The 6,734-nt window shown below is 42.3% G+C and overlaps 1 protein-coding gene across 4 annotated transcripts in view; it reads left to right on the top strand.

Annotated features, from left to right (window-relative positions):
- Positions 1-6,734, top strand: part of trpm6 (transient receptor potential cation channel, subfamily M, member 6) — a 141,798-nt gene that overhangs the window by 43,011 nt on the left and 92,053 nt on the right. The window lies entirely within an intron of this gene.

Here is a 6,734-nt window from a genome sequence, read left to right as displayed (position 1 = left end):
CAGGAGAAAATTGAAAAAGATGTACTCCAAGGCATGATATAATATTCTGTGTTACTTATTTTTTTTAAAGGTTAAACAGTGTTCTTGTCTTATCATTACATTGCACTTATAGATTAATAACCAGATAGTAATCACAAGGTAGACCCTGACAGGCCGAGCCAAAAGAAAATCAAACCAAGTCTCATTTGACCCCAGACCGACACCTGGTGACCTCTTGGGACCTCTGCCCAGTGAAATATTCAGAACATGTAAAAAGGGATCTTGTCATAGACGGGCAGAAGTGACTGTCTGTCCCGTCGGTGCTGAAAAGAGCTCTACTCCTGTCACACGCGGTTATCGTCATGGCGGCATTCACCGTCTGTCAATAGAGCGTTTTCTCAGAAAAAACCACTGCTGGAGCTTCTTCACATCTGAACCAGGTAGGAGAGAGGCAGGTGTAGGTGAGAGGCACATTCAACCCCAATATCCTGTCGCCTCTTTAGCGGTGGCCCAGGGAGAGAGAGGAGCAGAAAGAGAAACTGCCCCGAGCACATCTCCACTGACCTACATTTCATCTCTTGCTTTTTTCCACTGCCATTTTTTTTGTATCTCCTATTTCTCCTGAACCAACAGCTCCATAATTGTGATGTAATGACCAACGCAGGCAAAATCCCAGACTGGAGAGGATGAAACAATCCTGAAGACAGGCAGACAGGAGAAAAAGATAAAGAAGAGAGATGACATCGAAAGACAGACAGGTGTGTGTGTGTGGGGGGGGGGGGGGGGGGGTGTAAATACAATAACGGTTTCATCCCTTTTTCTCAAAACAATATAAAATGTGTCCTTATGTGATCTGTGTGCTGTGTGGACTTCAATCCATCTGAGGGTTGGGGACTCCATTGAGAAGGATTACCCTTCATTGCCAACTATTCACTGCTCTCCCAAAGCTGCAGAGATAGCAGAGACATTACTTTAAACATGACCAAATATGTACATCGTCTGTTGAGTGATTATGGGAAGCAAAGGAAGAGAGAGGTTGTGTTTGATGAGATATTCTGGAGTGAGATAGGCTGCTCTGTCCATATGGTGGTCAGAGGGAGGATGGGAGCTGGCGAGGCAGACCGGGCCATGCCTCAGGGCTGAACTTGGAGAAGGAGAAAGCAGCTGAGATCGGATCTTAGGTCCTTCTGCCTTTATGTTTCACTGTCTGTTTCTATTGGCTGCCTGACTGCCCATTGTGTCTGTCTGTCTACCTGTCTGGCGGACAGTCCTCCAGGTCGTCAAATGTAACTGACCGGCCTTGATATTGTTGTGTGTCCATCACGTCTGTCAATTCTTTGAAGGATTTTTTTCCAGTTTATTTCAGTATGTCTTCTCCTTCTTGTCTCCCCGTCCCTCCCTTCTGGCGCCGTGGCTCTGGGCATGGCAATGTCGGTCGGACTGTCCACCACTTTGGTCCGGTCTGAATTCAAACCTATTTTTACTATTGGTTGCTTGAGATTCGGTAGGACAGACGTTCTCGGTGCCAAAAAGATTATTCCGAATGAATGTGATTATCTGTTCAAAAGATGTTGTCAAATACTTTGGTTTATGACAAAATGCAGGAACTAAATCCACTTACATTCCCATCAGCCTCAGCTGTTGTTTGTATTTAGTGTCAATTAGCAAATGTTAGCATGCTAGCATGGCACACTAAGTTGGTGAACACATATAAGATATCAGTATTTAGCTTAAAGCACCGCTGAGCCAAAGTACAGCCTCACAGAGCCATTAGCATGGCTGCAGACTCCACTCAGTATCTAAGTTGCACCGGCTGTGTATAGCCAACAGGGTTTTGGCAGCCCTCAGGTCTCAACAAATTTTTGTTAAGCCGATATCCCGATCTGATTCCTTTTGTGTTGAATACCGAGCCCGAGCCGATATATTTTCTTAATTGTTGATTTAATATCTTTCCAACATATGTTTCATGAGCTATGTGATCCAAATACTGAAGGTCCTGGTTAAAAGCATTACTTTAATTGGTTGTACACTGCCTTTTGCCATGCTCAGTCACTCAGTGTGTCAAAATAGCTTTTTCACATTAATGAATTCTCAGTTTCACTCACACATGCAGCAAAATGCTCGTAGTGCTGCATCACTGGCATTGAAACATGCCCAGATCGGCCCTGATACCAACCCTCAGGATGAGCTCGGGACATCTCTGATAGTTACGCAATTGAAGTAAAATGGAAGAAAAATAAACTTGATACATAACTGTTCTGTCAGACACATGTGAGACTGCATCCTGATTAAGTCCTGCTGGTACACAAACTTTCCCCCTTTGTCGACAATAAAAAATAAATAAATCCCATTTTTCTTTTTTGTTATAATTGAATACTGGCCTTTTCTTTTGCAACACCTTCACCATCCCTTCTAATGCTGTACCTGCTCCATATCAATATTGTTTTGATGGAGGAGTAGACAGGACATGTGGTGCAAACATTATTTATTTATTATTATTTATTATTTATTGATATGTCAAAGTTTAGTGTTGCCAGATAGTACTTTGCAAATATGTGTTTTTTTCATCCCACAGCCTGCTGCGAAGTGGAAACACAGAGGCAGCCACTGCATACTTTCACTACAGTTACCCCCTATAGGGTAGATCTGATTAGAGTTTAAAGCATCTTGCTGAATTAATTGGATTCAATCTATTGTCATTACACAGAGTACAGGTAAACAGGCAACAAAATGTAATCTCTGCATTTAACCCATCCTTAGTTATTAAGGAGCAGTGGGCTGCAGCGATGCGCCCGGGGAGCAACTGGGGGTTCAGTGCCTTGCTCAAGGACACTTCGGCTTTCAACTAATGGGAAGAGCGGGGATCGAACCAACGACCTTGGGGTTGCAGGACAACCCACTTATCCCACCGAGCTACAGCCGCCCCTTGCATCTGCATCATAAGGCTTTTTCTGTTAAACGGGACATGATATTCTTTGTCAATTGAGTATGACTTCTTCATCTTTGAGTTTGAGTTTGGATACTTCCCTGATTATTGGAATTTTCTTGTATCTCAACAACAACAAAATTACGATCAAGCAACTGTGTGGGAAGAGCACACCATTGGAGAGATATGAGTGTGTGTTGAAAGACAAGAGAGAGAAAACAACTCTCCCGAGGAGAGCAGGATGTGATAGCCTTGTTTCTCTTAAGGTTGTTCATATATACCAGTCTGTTTTGCCCTTGAATCGACCACTAGGAAGTTAACTTATATATAATTAGATAAGTTTCCTCTTGAAAATAAGAAATTAGGCCACAGGTCTCTGAGGAATCTCCCTCTCCAATCTGACGACATGTTTCACGCTGCCTCTTATTTTCCCCTGAAACAAGCAGGTGATTTTTCCCTGTGAGGCTGGAAAATGTGTGTGTGTGTGTGTGTGTGTGGCTATGAGCATGTGTGTCTGACTTTGTGAGTGTATTTGTGTGTCTGCACGTGTCTGTATGCACGAGAGCATGGCTGTGTACCTCAAAGACGGTGTGAAAAAAAGAGGTTGCTCGTTTTTCTATCGTGCACCAAATTGTTTCCCGTACATTGCCTCCGTGTAATGTGACATTGACACATTGACATGTCAAGTGAGAACTCAGGGAAAGAGAGAGAAAGCCAAAGAGGGAGGGAGGAGAGATGGAGAGAGGACAGAGAGAGAGAGAGGGAGGGATTGAAAATACACTTGAGAAATTTGCCGAGAGATACCACAAGTGACATAGGCAATTTCTGTAGAAAAATTACTTCATCATAATTTCAATCCCAAAAAGAATTGAAAGGAAAGCCCTGAAGGAGGAAGGCCAAGTCACCTTGAGAAGCATTAGGGGAACCACTTACGCACCACGCACGCGCACACACGCACACACAGGCACACACACCTACACACACACACGCACCCACGCACACACACACAGTCTCTCTAAATATGGCTAAGTAAAAAAATGTTGTGTTCATGCAAATATAAAATGTAATGAGTTACTCCATTATTTGTACTCAGCTACTTTGCCAGAGCTCTTTTTGATGCTTCAGTGTTGTACATCTGTGTTAAGTGCTTAGAGCCGGTGGTATATTAGAGTTAAAAATATACAACCTATTAGTCTGGCTGGTACTATTACTAGCATCATCTAATCAAAGCTTTATATAGAGCCAGTGGTTCAGACAAACAGTTTCATGTCTCTACCTCACAGTGCCAATCATCTGATTTTAATTGGATTTCTCTATTATCTATTTTTTTTCTTCGCACAAAGCCATTAAGATATTAAACCTAGTTTTACTTTGAGTCAGTCATTCCCCCCTTCTCTCTCCTTGTTCCTCTTGATATATATTATATATATATATATACATTTTTTTTTTGCTATGCATATTGAATATGCACTGTGGCCCGAGGCTCTCTCTCAAAATAATTTAGTCCTCGTTGATTTCTTTGGTAGAGCTTAATAAACGTTGACGTGGAAATGGGGAGGAAATTGCAAACTGGGACTGTTCGAGGCTTTCATGTTCAGGACTACTTGATAGTTGTGTTGATTTTCTGAAGTGGCTTGTAATGCTATAAACCAACAGAGGATACGGCAACAGCTTTGCAAATCAGTGTCTTCATTTAATATTCACTGATGGTTTGCAAAAGACGGGCCGGTCGGAAGAGAGACACTTCCTGGTAACAGTCTTCACTGAAGAGGACCACTGAAACTGTACGTCTGATTTGAGTGCCATAGAAATAGAATGTCATTTCATGTCACGCCCTGGACTGTTGTTTTGTGAAATGTGTCGTCGTAATCACATTAAAATATCCAGTCTTCTAAAACATTATGCTTTAGTGTATTTGAAGCTTTCACGCGTGTTCCTTTAAGGCATCACTGGCTTGATTTACAGTAATCCCCTTGATCAAAACAGACAGATTTATCCTTCATAACCACCTCATCTCATACCCTCCCTACCCCTAACCCTTGACCTTTGACTCCCACACATATATCTGTAGGTGTTCAATCAAGGGGGGCTTTTCTAGAAGACCAATAATGGAGCCCTGGGGGACGCCAACCACAGATCCTCTTACTGTCTGTCGCACAGGGGCAGCACTAAGCACTATAATCTGAAGGGAGGGGGAGTGATCGTGTGTGTGTGTGTATGTGTGTTTGTGTGAGATGATGATGGGGTGGGGATGGGTCTGGACGGAATGTTTTTTAACCCCTCCCTCGCCCACATCCCTGTCCCTTCTCGTTAATCTGGAGTCTAGCATGTGGATTAGTGGACACTCTGCAGCACCACTGTTTGACAGAGCGCTGCGTTTCCTACAGAGCATATAAGATTACGTCTTTAAGCAGTTTATACTCACAGCTCTGTGAGAATATTAGAGTTAGCACATTGGCTAATGACATCTCATGCAATCAAAATGCCGGCGCATGCTTTAATGCGTCGCCTTGATGTGGATATACACACATGTAACATTTGGCTGTGTGTTTTACAATCAAGGAAAGAGTGTGTATGTCCAAGCGAGATTATATGTTTTACAACAGGTGTTGTGAATTTCAACCTTTTGCTTTCTTTACCATGCCGTTGGTGCCAGATAACTCCCCACCACCACACCGCAATGTACCCCCACAAACACACTCACAAACACGGACAGCTCCATCAAGTTAATGCGATCATCACCTTTAGCGTTGGCCGGATGATTTGACATCTCTCTTTGTTTGGGCTGAGGTAAAATGAGTCTGTCAGTCTGTTAATCCACCAGGATTAAGAAATAACAACAATCCCCCATGGAGCATGTGTGTGTTGATGTGTGTGTCTGTGTGTGTGTGTGTGTGTTTGTGGTTGTGGTTGTGCATTTATGAGAGAGAGTGCAGTATAGTATGTGTGTGATTGCATGTCTGAATGTACACTTCTGAATTTGAGATTTGAACACTTCAAACTTTGTCAGATGAAGAAATCTGTCGGAGTAATCATACTAGGATAATGAGGATGATGACGACGATGATGATGATGATGTTGAGTAGGAGGAGGTGAAGAGTATATGTTGAGGGAGGGGTATAGGGTAGAAGAGTGTAGGGATTAGTTGATATTTCCCTGGAATTACGTACGCTTTGGTGGACATCTACTTAAATCCTGCCTTATGCGCCACTGTCTGGAACACACACACAAAAAGCCCTCTGTCCCATTCACACACACAAAGACTATTAGTACAGTCCAGCTCATCCTCTCAAAGCACAGGAGAAAAGAGAAAAAACCATGTTACGTCTTTGTCCTCTTCTGTCTGGGCCTATTCATTCTCTCATACATGGGAAGAAGAGTAATGGGAAAAGAGAAAGAAAAATTGGAAAGACATAGATGATGATTTATCCATTGAGGTTTATGGTTGAGATGGTAAACACTAAGTTACTTCAGAGCGGCCATAGTGATTTTGGATGTGTACAAACCTCAACAAAAGGATGGCGGCTGTGCCAAAAATAATAGGATTGTGTGTTTACAATATCACCTCTCATGTATTCACCATAAGATGATGCTACTGGAGACAATACAATTTCAGAAACCTCACTTATATCAGCACTGCTGTATTATGGTATTATTATATTATTGTGTTTTTTCGACAAAATTACATGAAAACTGCCATCAATTCTGAAATTATACAGAATTGAATGAACAACTGAATACAGTATGTGTCATGCACTGTATACAATTCAAAGTCAACCTGTCAAAGGTCATGACTGGTTCTGCAGCACAATAAATGTCCAGTATAAAC

This window comes from Pseudoliparis swirei, chromosome 7 (assembly GCF_029220125.1).
Source record: "Pseudoliparis swirei isolate HS2019 ecotype Mariana Trench chromosome 7, NWPU_hadal_v1, whole genome shotgun sequence".
Lineage (NCBI taxonomy): Eukaryota > Metazoa > Chordata > Actinopteri > Perciformes > Liparidae > Pseudoliparis > Pseudoliparis swirei.
Note: the sequence above shows the minus strand (reverse complement) of the source record. Positions and strands in the feature narration are given on the sequence as shown.